Genomic DNA, 15,231 nt, shown 5'->3' on the forward strand with positions numbered 1-15,231 from the left:
GCGGCCGCAGCGCGGGGCGCACCCACTCGGCGCGCTCGGGCTCGGACGCAGCGCTAGTTACGGCGCCGCCGCAGGGGAGCAGCATCGCCGCCGCAATCGGACCCCGCTGGCAGGACGCGCAGCCGCCTGCGGCCACGAACTAGGTAGGGTCTCTCCGCCATCCGGCTCGTCGCCTGCCCCGGGGTTTGGGAAGGCTGTGCCTTGGAGGAGGGAAGAGGTGCCCAAGCCGCGACTCCGGACCGCAGGGGAGAGGCGCGCGGGGTCGAGCGCGGGCGCCCGGGGCTGCTCCCTTCGAGCCTCTGGGGGGCCTGCTAGGTACAAGGACAGCGGGGTAGGGGATGGGCGAGGGGAGGTAGGAGAGCAAACCCGAGTCTCCCTTTGAGATGTTCCAGGAAGAGGGCTGAAGGCTGCGGGAAGCGGGAGTAAGAACGAAATTGAAAAGCGCTTGAGAAAAGAAGACTTTTTTTGTAATTTTTTTCCTGTAGTTTCTTCCGTGCTGATCGCACAGGATGCTACTGAACTTGGCCGCGGGGAGGCTACCGGGTGTGGGGGGTGGGAGGGATGTCTCCTTCCTTTTTTAACTCTCACCTGAACTTATGGAGGGGAGAGGGAGGAAGGTGGAAAGTGTTTATATTCTTGGCAAAAAATTTGTATGGAGAGATGTTTTATGGAGATGGTAACCTGTCCACCGAGAAGAATAACCCATTTTCTCGGTGTTCACTGTTGCATTGCCTCCGCTGCTAACATTTACACCTCTAAACAAACCAAGTTTCTTTTCAGGGGCCTGTGGCAGGGCGAGGTAGGTCTTTGGTAGATTAAAAAAAAAAAAGAAGTCTGGGTGCTCAGTCCTGTAACCTTGGGTGAGATTATTTTTCAACCTCTGGGGCCAAATGAAGGAGCCCTGCTGGTGCAGTGAGTAAAGCGCTCGACTGCTAACTGAGAGGTCGGCAGCTTGAACCCACCAGCGGCTCCATGGGAGAAAGACGTGGCAGTCTGTTGTACAGCCTTGGAAACCCTATGGGACAGTTCTGCTCTGTCCTTTAGGGTAGCTATGAGTCGGAATCAACTTGACGGCAGTGGTTTTGGTTTGGAGACAAATGTTAACAAAGTATAGTTAAATTTTTTCTTTTTTTGGATTTTTGAGAGCATAATTATCAATGTCAGACCGGCTGTCTATGCTAAAGCCTTGAGATTCTGATGGTGAAAGAGCCCCTTCAGCCTGAAAGGAAAGGCCCGAACACTGGTTCAGCAGGGAGATTGGGGTTATTTCTGCAAGGAGAGTGCTACAGAGCCTCCTTGTCCCCTGGGTTGTCCTGCAACTATGCTGGCCCAAAGTCATGCTAATAAAAGATTATTCAGTAATGGTGCAAGCTCACGAGGAGGGGGATGGTGACATGGAGAGAAGAATGAGAACTCACTGAACTCTCTGCCAGTGGTGAAAATAAACCGTCAGTGTAGCGTCCAGGTCCTTCAAGTTCCAGGTGCCTTTTCTGAACACATACCAAGCCTGTTGAATTGTTCTGTGAATCGCCTACAAGTTCCGGAGCGTCTGCCCCTGCAGTTTGTCTACTCCTGGTTCTTTGTCCTTGTCTTTTGATAAAGAGAATTCTAAAGTGCTGGGTTTTCAGGGGGCTCTACGAAAGAAGCAAGAGGTATGGCAGCTTGTCGGAGTTGTTGCCTTTCGCCTGCATTGTTCTCTAGAAGCTGTGGTCATCACTGTTGGGATCTTTGATAGACGAGCCCTGTGCATAAGGTCCTGGGCCTCCCCAGCCCACTCTGACCATGTTCATTTTTTCCTAACTTATCATGGGTAGCTCTTACAAAATGGCAAACTTACTCTGGATGCTTGATCTCTTTTAAAAATGCTGTGTCTAGGGGGAAGGAGGGTGACATTTAACTAATTTGGTTGCACATTACTTTTGAAGTTTATGCACAGCTGTTTAGCATCCCTCAGATATCAGTGCCATTGTTTGACGCAGGTGTCTGCCACAGAATGCTCTTGTGAGTCCCTTTCTTCTGCTGATTGGATGTACATATATTTAAAGACACAGCATAGGAATAGCTTCTAAAACGTTCAAAACCTCAGCTGCGAAACTCTTCCAAGTTAGCAATTAAATCTAAATTAAGATTTTTTTTTTCCTCTCATAAACTTTTATCTCCAGTCTGAAGAGTAACCTGTGTTTGGCATCACCAGCCTTTGTTTCAGCCTCCTGCGATTGTCTTCGAGACTTTGCAACTGTTAAGTTTCCAGGCAAGACTCTTGTTACCATCAGTTTGTCATGTTCACTTCCGCCGCAGTCGTGAGCTACGGCGGCTCAGGATAGCAACTAACGCTAGGGCATGCTTCTGGGTCTCCTTTCTTACCAGCTTCACCTCCCTACAACAGAAACTTCCTTACTGAATCTATGTTTCACGTACATGATACGACTTCTGGAACTTTGATTCTTCTGCTGATGTCCCACTTCTCTTTCAGTTATGGCAGGGATGTTGTTAAATTATTCACATTTCAGTCCTTCTAATCTAATCTCCAAGACCTCTTTCTGCACTAACATGCTATTTTTCTTGTTCACAGCAGGTATTGGAGGGCCCCTTGAATAGCCCATTTGTCTTTGGTCATTTCTAGAAAGGTTCTTCATTCCAGTATACTACATTCTCTCTCTTCTGTGGAAAAGACCAAATTCTTCTGTATAATGAATTAGATGTTTTATCTAAAATTCCCTGTGGACTGGGTCCAGGATTTTCTTTTGAGAGTGGGGCTTATGGTACAAGTCTGTAACTGGGATTCAGGAGTAACCCTCTACAGACCAATCTCCTTATAATGCTTCATTACAGTACATTTGTCTTTAAAATAGGAATTAGAATTAGTACTTCCTGTTTTTAATGCATTTAGTGTTTTATAGTCCCCGATTATGTTGTTTGTCCCTGAAAAATATTGCTGATATGATACTCTAAAGTCACAATTTGTTAACAAGCATATATTTGATTTCAGGTTATTTCTTTTGTATGGGATTCAATCTTTTGTTTTCTTTTTTCCCAATCATTTCCACAAATCCTTTAAAGTGATATATTGTTACTTGATGAAAAATCCCAGAGAACACAGATGTATCATGTGATTCCGTATTTATGTAATTTTTTGCCCGAGATTAAATCTGTAATTAAAAGTAAGGAAAGTAGTCTTATGGTGACATACATAGTATTAAACTCATTTTTTCAGTTTCTATTATTTTAAAACTTCAAGTGTCTCATTTTCAAGCAGCAATGCATCTAGCTTTGTCTTTCTATACCTGTGCTAGTTGTTAAGGTAGAAACCATGACTGAGCAACTCATAGGAACGCATGATGTTGAGCCAGCAAAGTGAATTAAAGGTGTTTCCTTGCAATGATGGAAACCCCTTTCATTATTTTAACATGTCAGGCATTTATACATAGTCAAATTCGGATTCCTCTGTCATCTAAACATATTCTTGAGTAGAAATGGGAATTAGAGGTTTCAGAAATTAAGAATAGGTCATGCTCACCCTGAGCCCGGAATCATGGATTTCTGCTGGGATTAAATTAGCTGCTATTTAAAACCACGCTTCGGCAGCACATCCTTCTACAGGTTGCTATAGATTGACGTTAACTTTTGAATAAAGGTAATAATAATGATGATTATGATAATAATCATAGTCAACAAAAGCAATAAAGCATGGTCTTACTAGTCATTATTATGTAGAACTTACGTACTAGGTACACAGGTCCTAGGTGACACAGATCATGCTTGGTAAAGTAGAGGGTCAGAGAAAAAGAGGAAGCTCCTCAATGAGATGGATTAACGTAGTGGCTGCAGCAATGGGCTCAAGCATAACAAGGATTGTGAGGATGGCACAGGACTGGGCAGTGTTTTGTTCTGTTGTACATAGGGTCACTATGAGTTGGAGCCGACGTGACGGCACCTAACAACAACAACACTCACCTAAAGGTTGGTGGTTTGATCCCACCCAGTGACACCATGGAAGAAAGGCCTGGTGATCTTCTGTGAAGATTACAGCCAGAAAAACCCTGTGGAGCTCACTTCTCTGTAACACGGGTCACCATGAGTAGGAATCAACTTGACGACATCGGGTTTTGTTTTTCTGTGTTGGTGCCAGATATTACACTCAAAATTTTATTTATTAATTTGACAAATGTGTTGCTGTTGTTGTTGTGTGCCATTGAGTTGATTTCAACTCGTAGCGACCCTATAAGACAGAGTACAACTGCCCCATAGGGTTTCCTAGGCTGTAATCTTTACGGGAGCAGATCACCAGGTCTTTTCTCCTGTGGAGGGTCTGGTGGGTTTGAACCATCAACCTTTCCGTTAGTAGCCGAACGCTTAAATATTGCACAGCCAAGGCTCCTTTGACAAACATTACTGCTTCATTTAATCTTCACAAAGCCTTTGTGAACTATATATTATTGTTATTATTCTCGTTTTACAGATGAGGAAGCTAAAACTCAGGGAGGTTAAGTCACTTGCCCAGGTCTTAGAGCTGGTAAGTGGTGGAGTCAGGACTTCGTCCAGATCTGCCTGACCACCAAGCACTTACTATTGACCACAGTGCTGGACTGTCTGCCAACTAACTTTTTACCAGATCACTTGATGCCTGATGTCAGGGGTCTATGGGCTGGAGCTACTCCTGAATTCATTGTTTTCTCCTATCTCACCTTGTATTTATGTATCATTTTCTATGGCAGAATCTTTGGAAGAACTACTACTGAAGCATCCCTTGAAGGACTAGGGAACCCACAGGCAGGAGGGCTCCTAAAAGATAAACAGAATGTCCCTATACTGTGGTTGCCCCTACCTACCATAAGGACCTCATGATTTACAAATGAATAGTTGTAGAGAGTAAAGCAACTATGGCATTAGTATTAACAACTCTAAATGTGTGGAGGATGCCCTTTGCAGGTAGACGATAAGTTGAAGGTTTAATCATCTTTTGTGTCTGATGAGAACAAGAGAAGTCTCCAGGACAGTGGAGAGAACAGACAGGGAGATGTCTATTCATTAATTCACCAGGCATTTTTTATGCACCTCAAGCCCACACACTGTACTGTATAACCCACAAGGGAGATGCAGGCAAGCACACAGGAAATTATAATTAAGTGTGATAATGATCTCATCATGTATTTATGTTACTGTGTATCAGTTTATAATGTTATGGTGTGTAACTATATTGTCTATTTGTTTACTTCCCGTTTGCTTCCCCTTCTAAAATATAAGCTCCATGAGGGCTGGCATTTTGTCCAGAGCTGTATCCCTAGCTGCTCCAGCAGGGCCTGGCACATCGCAAGCCCTCCGTAAATATATGTGGAATAAGTGTATACATACTATAGTAGGGGATATACAAGGTGCTAGGGTAGGACCTAGATTCAGAGGATATGAAAAGACACCCCAGAGGAGGTGACAGCTAAGCTGAGACCAGAAGGGTAAATGACAGTGAGCCAGGCGAGGGTGTTCCAGGTGGTGGGAACAGTATTTGTAAAATGACCTGGCAGCACATGAGCATGGTATCCTAGGGAGCGAAAGGAACACAGTCTGGTTTGAGCCTAGCAGGTAAGTGGAGGAGAGAAGGATAAGTCTCTAGGTTCTGGAATCAGAGGGCTTCAGTTGAAGTCTCTGTTCCTCTCCCCCTCCCCGCTCCACTTATTTGGCTGTATGACTTAATCAATGAATCATTTAACTTCTCAGAGGCTCAGTTTCCCTGTCTGTAAAGCGAGGAAAGTAATGGTCTCTTCATTAGTAGTGATGTTGAGAGAAACAGTGCCTCCTGCATAGCAGGGTCAGTGTGTGTGGCTGTTACTGTTGGGCCAAGTGGTCACCTAGGCCAGAGCAGGCAGGGCCTCGTGAGCAGGAAGACCATCTAACTTACTGCCCAAACTGGGGCCCTTTTGAGAGTGAAAGGGGTCATTATGAATAATTAGGCTGGGATAACAAGTATAAACCTATATTGTCCTGGGCAAAGTGATATGTGGAGCTACCCCATTTTTAAACCAAGTTAAGGCATGAGACCCTTTTCTAAGGAGGAACTCTACGTGGCTTTCTTTACCAATGGGTATGAACTCCATTCAAATAATCTCTGGCATTTCTGAGAGTCTTGGCATTCTGTACACTCTTTGCAGCTAATAAGTGAAACGGGAGTTCCTTTTCACATTTTTGCTGAGGATGCAACAGTTCTGACTACAGAAAATCTCAGAGCAGGAAATCTAAGTTTCACATGCATTGGCGGTTCAATGTCAGTGTATACCTAGTAGCTATTTTTCACTGACCCCCTTTCACTCCGTGTCACCAAGGTATATTGGCATTAAATGAAGCATCTGAGCTTGGCTAAGAGGAAACTGAGGCCCTGGAAAGCTTTTGTGTGGCCTGTCTGGATCCTCACACAAGTTGAGTGCTCTGAGATGCCAGACTTAGCCAATGAACCTTCCCGCAGAAGCCTCTTAGCTTATGGATTTGAAGGTGAATGAGGGTTGAACCAGTTTAAAAATTTTTTATTAAAGCACGAATGGACGGCTTGAAATCAGACGTCTGAGGTTTGAATCCCAGCTTCATGTTGAGACTTTGGCTCAAAGCATAGTCTTCCTTCTCAGGGAAGGGAGGCCCTGCCCTGCCCTGCCTGTCACGCTGGGTCATGCATGGCAAGGATCTGCTAAAACAACGGAATATGAAACTCTATGGCCTTGGCCCTGATAAGGTGGTGTTGTGGTGACGCAGGCCATGGTGCACCTGGCATGCACTGGCCCCACTCGTACCCCCTTTCCTCAGCATATACCCATCATGTAAAAGTTAAAAGAAATCACTTTAGAGTCATAGAGACCTGGGTTTCACTCTGACTCTGCCAGTTACCAGCTGCATACCCTAGAATAGGTTAACCTTACTGAGCCTCAGTTAAAAAACAAATCCCTTTGCCGACGAGTCGATTCCAACTCATAGCGACCATATATGCGAGTAGAACTGCCCCACAGGGTCGACTTGATGACAGTGGGTTAGATGTTTCTTTCAGCTATACAAAAGCCAGCCTCTTGCACATTGTTTTTCAAGCTGCAAGATACAATCCATTAGTGGGTCATGAAATCAATTTATTGAATTGTGACAAGCATGTTTTAAAAAATGAAGTGGAATAAAACAAAATACTAGAATGAGTTTCATATAGCAAGGGTAATTATTTCACGAAATTGTGTATCATGTAGTTTGAGACACGTTAAAAATTGATTTCTTAAAAGTTTGAAAACCATAGATTTATGGCTTTGGTTTTCTGTGCCACTCTTTTAAGTCACAGACTCACTTAAGTTTAGGGCTGGAAGGAAGAAAGAGAAATGGAAAATAAAGTGACATTTGTTGAGCATGCACTGTGCTAAGTGCCTTGGATACATTTTTTACTCTCAAAGCTCTGTGCACAGAAGGATTGCTCACTTCTCAAAAAGGAAATGCCTGGGGTTCAGAGAGGTTAAGAAACCTGATCAAGGGTCACACAACAGATTAGTAACACAGAATCATGGTCTCTTGACTCCTAATTTGATATTCTTTCTGTGCCTCCGTGGGCTGTATTCCAAGCATTTGTCAATAAGTTGGTTGTTTGGGGAAGACATTTTTTTCTCAGGGAGAGAGTCTTATTTCGTCATTTGTCAGGAAAAACATAAACTTTGATATATACTCCATTGGCTTCTTAAAGAACTAGATCAAGTTAGGAAGAAATAGTATTTATTATATAGAGACAGAATCTGTCAGCCTGAAGCTGACAGGGATCAAAAATAGCCACCCTTCTACCAGTGCTTTTTTCTTGGTGCTGAGACAAGCATAGACGAAGGCATGTAAGACAATGTCCTTTCTAAAGCTGGGGTCACTGGGATTATAGCTGAATCCAACTGTCTTCTTCTTTTCTAACATCTGTACATTGGTTAGGAACTTCCCTGGGTGGTGCAAGCAGCTTCCAGTCAGGTGCTAACCTAAAGGTGCTGGTTGGAACCCATGCAGGGGCTTTACAGAAGAAGGGCCCGGTGATCTGCTTCCGTAAGGATTACAGCCAAGAAAACTTGATGGAGCAGCTCTGCTCTGTACACACAGGGTTGCTATGAGTCAGGATCAACTTGAAAGCAACAGATGGGGTGTTTTGAGTTTTACACATTGGTTGGAGTCCCTGGAAATGGAGAGGAAAGTGACATTTGGGTAGCAAATGGTTAACGCCCTCGGTTGCTAAACAAAAGGTGGAGGTTAGAGTCCACCCAGAGGTGCCTCAGAAGAAGGGCCTGGTGCTCTGCTTCCAGACGGTCACAGTGTTGAAAACCCCATGGAGCCCAGTTCTACTGTGACACACAAGGAGTCACCATGAGTCAGAATTCACTCGATGGCAACTGTTTTGTTTTTGTTTGCTTTCTGCATTTGTTGGTGAGCTCTACTGGAGAAAACAATGCAGCTATGCAAGTTAATGACTTTGTATCTATGCTTTCCAACTTCAGCTAGGCTCCCAGGCTTTCCCAGCCACAAGGTCGGTTTCCTTGGTCAGCTCTCCTTTGCTTTCTGTTTCAGAACTTCTCCTGCTACCACCCTCACTCCCAGCAGGTTGCCTTGCTTCCTGCTTCACTGAGAAAATGGACGTTTTTCAGATGAAAACTACCCTGGTCGCATGATCACAAGCCTACAAACCACATAACTTTGTCTGGATCCACCCTGTCATCCTTCGCTTCTTTTACAATGGAAAAATGCCTCACTCCCATCTAATGCTCGGTCTCCGTTGGTGCCGCACAATCCATTTCTTCCTCGTTCTTAGGAATCCATCCTCTTGCTTGTCTCCTCTTTCACCTGTATTTTCCTTTTCTCCCTCATTGCTGGCCCCATTCTCCCTGCATTAAACATGCTCAAGTCCCTCTCTTCTTTAGAAGACAAGAGACTGTCCTTCCATGCCTGCCTCCAGCTACTGCTTTCAGTTTTTCCTCTTCATAACCAAATTCCTAAAGTGTTCCCAACACTTACAGCCTCCATTTCCTCATACCACATGCCCACAGACATCTAGCTTTGCCTCTGCTACCCCTTTGCAAATGCCCTGCTCCCACTCCTTGTTGCTAAATTCAAATCCCCGCTTACTTGACTTCTCTGCAGTAGTCCATGCTACTGAGCACACCTGCATCCTTGGAGCATCATCTTCCTTTGATTCCCATCATCCCTCCCCTCCAGTTTTTCTTCCTCCCTCTCTGGGCCCTTCATTACAGCATCTTTTGCAAGCTCCTCCTCTCCTTTCTGTCCCCCGAAATGCTGATGTTCCTCAGTGTTCTCGTATGGTGGACAACCTCATCCCTCATTGGCTTCAATGACAATCTCCTTGCTGACCATCATCTAATCACTACCTATCCAGATTCTTTCTGGTCCTCTCCCCAAGACGGTTCATAGCGCATCTAACTGCATGTCCCAAACTGAGCATATCCCAAACTGAGCATATCATTTTTCCCCTTCCTCTTTCCACACATTTTCTCCTCCCACTCTTTTCTGTATCTGTTGCACAAACCAGAAATCTGGGTTTTGTTTTGTTTTTTCATTCCTTCTCCTTTGCCCCCATAGGTCATCCAAAACGAAGTTCACATAGTTCTACTTCCTTAATATCTCTTTATTCTACCCACCCTTTCCCACCCCACTGTCTCTATCCTATTTATAGGCCACCACCATTTCTTTTCTGGATTACTACCATAACCTCCTAATTAGTCTGTGCTACTCTAGATTGTTCTCCATTCTGTAGATTGTTATAGAAGGAATGATTCTTCTAGAACCCAGATCGAAGCATGGCATTCTTCTGCTTTAAATTCTCCAGAGGCTACCCAATTATCTTAGCATGAAGCCCAGACTCCTTAACATGAATTAGAAGCTCTGGTTGATCTACACTCCCCTGATTTCTCCACCTTCGTCTCTCTACATCAGATTCTAGTCAGTCTGAGCCTCTCTGGCTTCCTCAGAGCACCTATGCTTCTGCTTGCCTCATGGAGTATTCTGACCAACCTCTGAATCCCTTCCTATACATCGTTCAGTCTCGATCTTATGCGTCTTTTCTTCTGGATAGTTTTTTCTGTTCCTCCAAACCAGCATTTGCTTTCCTACAACATATTCTTAAATCACATGAGATAATCACATGAAGGGTTTAGCACAGCGTGTGGCTCGTAGTTGCAGTCAATAGATGTTAGCTACTATGTCACTTAGAATATATTGCTATTACTTGTTTACTTTTAGACTTCCCCAGCAGACGGTAAACTCCGTGAGAGCGGAATCCACATTCTCTCTTATTCTTTGCTGGATCCCTAGCATGTAGCAGTGTGTCTGTCACGTAGTAGATGCTCAATAAGTATTAGTGGAATAAAGAAATGAACCATAAAATTTAGGACCTGTGATGTCTAAGAGACTGTGGGCTAAGTGATAGGAGGAAAGAATCTTAATGTAGTGACTTAAATGTCTGCACGAGTAGAATCGTTATCACCTTGGGAAATTTTTGCCTCTGGGCCTCTGGAATTATTTAGTTACGTTCTACTAGAGAGTCAGAGCTGAAGGTGATGGAAACAGTTAAAAACACCGGGAGGCCACTTTCTGCAGGCGAGACTCCATCTCCCCTGCTTTATGGTATGATGGTCTCTACCTCTGTCATCCCCATAGCCTCTCACTTTGATGGCTTTTATAATGCCAGTAAAATAAAAGCACAAAAAATGATAAAGCTGGGAATGATCATGAACTAAAAGTTTTAAAAAAATCAAAGTATTTTAAAATATTTTACAAAACAAAGAGTTTAGGCAAATGTAAACGTTAAAAATAAACATACCTACAGCAAACAAACAACAACCCATTGCCATCAAGTCAATTCCAACTCATAGCCATTCTATAGGACAGAGTAGAACTGCCCCATAGGGTTTCCAAGGAGTGGCTGGTGGATATGAACTGCCATCCTTTTGGTTAGCAGTCAAACTCTTAACCACTGTGCCACCAGGGCTTACTATTATTATTTTTATCGTACCTTAGATCAAGGTCTACAGAGCAAACTAGCTTCTCATTAAACAGTTAATATACATATTGTTTTATGACATTGGTTGCCAACCCCATGACACATCAACACTCTCCCCTTCTTGACCTTAGGTTCCCCATTACCAGCTTTCCTGCCCTCTCCTGCCTTCTCGTCCTTGTCCCTGGGCTGGTGTGTCCATTTAGTCTCATTTTGTTTTAGGGGCCTGTCTAATCTTTGGCTGAAGGGTGAACCTCAGGAATGACTTCATTACTGAGCTAAAAGGGTGCCCAAGGGCCATACTATTGAGGTTTCTCCAGTCTCTGTCAGACCAGTAAGTCTGGTCTTTTTTTTTTTTCTTTTTGTGAGTCAGAATTTTGTTCTACATTTTTCTCCACTGGGGTTATTTTGATAAAAAGAAAATATTAAAGAGTAAAAGAGGTAAAAATTGTTTTAATTAAATGATAAAAAGTCTTTAAAAGATTTTTAATAACAAAATCACAATGATTTTAAAAGTTGTTAAAGCAGTTAAGAGTAAGAAATTTAAAAAAAGTAAAAAACAATTTAAAAATCAGTAAAATTAAATTATGTCAAATATAAATTAAGTGAAAGCATTTTTTAAAATGTTTTTTAAAGTAACAAGGTAAGAAACTATTTAGGTGACTAACTTAAAGGTAGAATAACGAAAAATACAGAACCAAAAGTAGAAAATAATCTTTTAAAGAAGGTTAAAAATAAATTTCAGCAATAATAAAATAAAACAGGTATTAGTATGGGTTAAAGTGTTAAAAAGCAAAAATGTCACTTTGAGGACTAAGGTGTATCTGACCCAAGCCATGGTATTTTCAGTCACCTCATTATGCATGTGAAAGCTGGACAGTGAATAAGGAAGACCAGAAGATTGATGCCTTGAATTATGGTGTTGGCAAAGAATGTTGAATTTACCATGGACCGCCAGAAGAATGAATAAACCTGTCTTGGAAGAAGTACAGCCAGAATGCTCCTTAGAAGTGAGGATGGCGAGGCTTCGTCTCCTGTACTTTGGACATGTTATCAGGAGGGACTAGTCCCTGGAGAAGGACATCATGCTTGGTAGAGGGTCAGTGAAAGAGAGGAAGACCCTCAAGGAGATAGACTGACGCAGCGGGTGCAACATGGGCTCAAGTATAGCAATGATTGTGAGGATGGCGCAGGACCAGGCGACGTCTCCTTCTGTTGTACAAAGGGTTGCTTTGAGTGGGAACCAACTCAACGGCACCTAACAACAACAACAGCATGGGTTCCTAACAGCAAGTACTAAGTCCCAGCTAAAACAATGTTAAAATGGTGCCTGGGTTTCTAGCTTGTACCAGAAAAGGCCATTTAACCTATATGGGATATCAGAGACACAGTTTTCAGGGTATATCTTGCTTTGTGAATGTCATTGTGTTTCAGGGAAAATTGACCGTGAGTTCCCCTGTGACATTTTCCCTGGGAAGTGTTAGCAAAGAGGCATGTAAGGGTAAGCAGAGTAGTTATGCTCATCTTTGCCTGTAGGATAAGGGTGACACTTCTTACTTTGTAAGACTCAGCATACTCTACAACTTAGCATCCTTACATTCTAGCCCCTAATTGCTTCTCCATCCAGACTATTCTGTTTTCCTTTCACAAATAGGAAAATAAGGTGGCCTCATAAATGCCAAGTGCATTCCTACTTTTGTTCATGAAGACCTCTTCTCAAACATAGCACTACTTGTCTCTACTATGCATTTAGCAACTAAAAAAAAAAACAAGTGTCCTTTTGTGTTATACCTTTTCTGTGTTGCTTGTAATTTGCTTGCTGTCCAGCTTTTGCCTCCATATGTCTCTGGGGACTGGCAGTTTCTGTTCAGCTCATAACCGGAGCTCAATAATGATGCTTGATTTTAATTACTGTCTCTTGAGTAAGCTTGCATAAGGGCAGGGACCAGGTCTTATGTATTTTTCTTTCTCTGACTCTTGGCGCAGAGCTATCTTGGGTTGAGGAAGCTCATGAAGCCTCCCATAGCCAGGGAATATATTTTATTTTCTTCTACTCACCAACACGAAGGTTTCTAAGCATAAATAACACATTTTCAGGGCCTAATAGTTAGTATTAAAAGCCCTAAGCTCTCCAGTTTTTGCCCATATTCTCAAGGTGAGTTTTAGGAACCTATCAACCCTCAGTGGTACAAAGAGTTAACGCACTTAGCTGCTAACTGGAAGGTTGGAAATTTGAGTCTACCCAGAGGCACCTCAGCAGAAAGGCCTGGCAGTCTAGTTCCGAAAGATCACAGACATTGAAAACTCCGTGGAGCACAGTTCTACTGTGACACACACGAGGTCATCATGAGTTGGAGTCAACTCAACAGCAACAGGTAACTGGTACTGACAGAAGAATGGTTTGTAAGGCCAAGTACGTAGAAACACTTTGGTGCATTGACTTCTGTTTAGCCAGGTCTCTGAGCTTTAGCATTTACTGATCTCTTCTCTTCCCCATGTTCTGTGGTGCCAGTCTTTCCAACTCACTGCCCTCACTTCCTTACCAGGAAAAGGGGACATGCGATAGTTGGCACACAAGGCTGTTAAGCATCCAAATTAGATTATCCTCTTTAGTAGGAGAGACTAAAGAGAGGCTATAGAGTCTTGTATCATTCACCTTGTCTGTGTCTTGTTCTGTCATGGACATTCCAGGCTTATCCAACAGGGTGGAATGACAGAAAGGTCACAGAAGTGGGAGTTAGGAGACCAAGATTCTGACTTCACTTTTGCCATATTGGCCATAAAAAGAGTGAGTTGGATTAGGGAGTCTCTTGGACTCCTCTTGCTCCTAATATTTTGTAGCTGTTTTGGGAGGTTCTTTTGGTATCCACATGGTAGCCCTGGTGGCACAGTGCTTAAGCTAACCAAAAGGTCAGCCGTTTGAATCCACCGGCTGCTCCTTGGAAACCCTATGGGGCAATTCTACTCTGTCCTATAGGGTCACTATGGGTCGGAATCAACAAGACGGCAACAGGTTTGTTTTTGTTTTTCTTCTTTGGTTTTCTGGCATCCGCACATTCTGGTCAGATCAAGATACCTATTGGGCAACTGGAATGGTAGAGTATTAGATAAGTCTCAAGGATCCTGGGCTGTAGTTCATCAGTGATTCGTCTGTAAACACTGGTGAGTAGCCTGTGTAGCTTAGAGAATGTACTATTCGTGGAGTGAGCAACCCGTCAACAGTAAGCTCAAGCGCAGCCACTCAAACACTTGTCATTCAACTACAATTAGCTTTGACTTTGGAAATTAAAATTTTGTACCATAGCAACAAAAACAACAAAACATTTTTCCTTTTAACGTGTTGGTAACACTAAGAATGTTGTAAAGACCTAGTTTTCTCCAAATGCAGGTTCCCAAATAAGAAGGACTTGATTTCGTCAGTTGTCTTTGTTTCTGGAAGACAAGATAACAATGAATATTTGCCAAAGAGAATCTTCTCTCTTCTAAGAATGGGAATCTTTAATTCTTCTGCATGCTGTTCAAAAAGAAAAATAAATTAGCATGTATCTATTTTGAAGTATATGCAGGCTGGACAGACTGATGATATTAACAGTAGCCGTAAATAAACTCTTTCATAAGAGGAATTTGAATTACCCTTACCTTACATACAACTGACCCACTCCCATTGTTGTTGCTGTTTTGTGCCATCGAGTTGATTCTGACTCATAGTGACCCAACAGGACGGAGTAGGACTGCCTCATAAGGTTTCGTAGGCTGAAATCTTTACCGGAGCAAATTGTCAGGTCTTTTCTCCCGCGGAGCAGCTGGTAAGTTCGAACTGCTGACCTTTGGGTTAGCAGCGGAGTGCTTAACCATCGTGCCACCAGGGCTCCTTGAGCCACTCCTAGACAGTTTATATAAAGTCTTTTAATGATGAAGATAATTCAGTGAGAAGTAACTTGCATAATTCCAAGTTCGGAAGCAGAGGGTGTTTAAGTATTTGCCAAAGGCACAGCACAAGGCACTTCAAACTTCCTTCCTCCGTTTAAATAAAAAAGAAGAATTTTACTCCTGTGATTCTTTCCTAGTCCCTGGACACTGGGATTTATTAATACGTATAGTGCACTTGAAATCTGTGATTAAAAGTGCTTTAGGAGAGTAAGGCATCTCAAACAGTAGGAAAAGGCTTTTTGTTACTCATTAAAATAAAATAAATGCAACTTATTTTAAAGGAAAATTGTTAATATTGCTAAGCAGAAACT

The 15,231-nt window shown here is 42.9% G+C and overlaps 1 protein-coding gene across 2 annotated transcripts in view; it reads left to right on the forward strand.

Annotated features, from left to right (window-relative positions):
* Window positions 1-44: 44 nt before the first annotated feature.
* Window positions 45-15,231, forward strand: part of PRKCQ (protein kinase C theta) — a 168,897-nt gene continuing 153,710 nt past the window's right edge. The window contains exon 1 of one of the 2 annotated variants that reach the window (XM_023734394.1): window positions 45-143. The gene's annotated coding sequence lies outside the window, so the exon portion shown is untranslated. The remainder of the gene's footprint in view (window positions 144-15,231) is intronic. The other variant, XM_004379707.2, reaches the window with a different exon arrangement.

Source organism: Trichechus manatus, unplaced genomic scaffold (assembly GCF_000243295.1).
Source record: "Trichechus manatus latirostris isolate Lorelei unplaced genomic scaffold, TriManLat1.0 scaffold00067, whole genome shotgun sequence".
In the NCBI taxonomy this organism is placed as follows: domain Eukaryota; kingdom Metazoa; phylum Chordata; class Mammalia; order Sirenia; family Trichechidae; genus Trichechus; species Trichechus manatus.